The sequence below is a fragment of the Pteropus vampyrus genome, unplaced genomic scaffold (genome assembly GCF_000151845.1).
Source record: "Pteropus vampyrus isolate Shadow unplaced genomic scaffold, Pvam_2.0 Scaffold45, whole genome shotgun sequence".
NCBI classification, from domain to species: domain Eukaryota; kingdom Metazoa; phylum Chordata; class Mammalia; order Chiroptera; family Pteropodidae; genus Pteropus; species Pteropus vampyrus.
This window is the reverse complement of record NW_011888826.1, coordinates 1,409,953-1,411,168: the sequence shown is the minus strand read 5'-3', so window position 1 is coordinate 1,411,168 and position 1,216 is coordinate 1,409,953.

The following is a 1,216-nucleotide window of genomic DNA, read 5'->3' as shown; positions in this document are numbered from 1 at the left end:
TATGTCTTGGTGAAGGCCTTTTTGGGTTGAGGTAATTGGATGTTCTGTTGACTTTTTGAGTTCCAAGCTCCAGCTCATTCCTTCAATTTGTGAAATTCTCGTCCACTATTTGTTTGAAAATGCTTTCTAATCCCTGCTCCTTTTCCTCACCTTCGATAATGCCCATTATTCTTATGTTTTTTCTCCTGATGGTATCAGCTGGTTCTTGTATTTCTCTTTCATTATTTTTCATTCTTCGGTTTCTCTCTTCTTCCTTCTGATTGATTTCTAGGTTTCTGTCTTCGATATCACTGATCTCTTCCTCCATTTGGTCGACTCTATTTCCCAAGCTTGCTATTTCATTTTTCAACTCTTGCAGTGTGTTTTTTACCTCCAGAAGTTCTATTTGGTTCTTTTTGAGAGTTCAGTCTTCTTGCTTTGCTCATCTAGTTGTTTTTTCAATTCCTGGAATTGTTGATGTGACTCTTTTCGGAGCTCACTGAGTTTTTTCAGAAGTACCATCCTGAATTCTCTGTCATTTAAGTTGCATATTTCTATGTCTGTAAGCTTATTTTCTGGAGATTTTTCTCTTTCTTTCTGAGCTGCCTTGTCATCTTGGTTGTTCATGGTGTTTAATGGACTATTTCTCTGCCTGGGAATTAATGGAAACGTATTCTGCTTTTTTCCCAGAAAGAAGATTTATTATATAAAGTTCTCTCTAGCCTGCTGCAAAGAAAGTGCTTTTCTTTTGGTTTCCAGTAGGTGGCGTCTAAGCCTCTTGGATCCTTGCTTTATATAAACCCTTAATAATGCCTTTATATAATGCCTTTATTTTCTTGTAGATTTTAATCTCACTTGCTACTCTCAGTTTCAGTCCCTGTCAGTGTTAGCAAGAGTTTTGGTAGCATTTGCTCAGATTCCCGTGAGGCTCTGCAGTGTTCGGTCTTTGAGGGTATGGAGAGAGGGGCCCTCTGGGTTGGGGATTGGGGGTTGTGGCTCGGTCTCGGTTTTGCAACTGTGGCTGGTAAAAATCAACTGTTGTTTTTCTGCTGTCCGCTTTTCTGCTTTCTGCCCTGATGACTGGGCCCTACCACTGGCTGCGTGGAACTCATAAACTCTCCCGGGCAGGCCTATTCAGGGATGTTGCCACATCTTCTCCTCTTCCCAGCCCCTCCCCGCTACAGGGAGCTCCAGAGGCTGCGAGAGGCAGCTTCTTTGTTTCTCTCAGTCCACCACC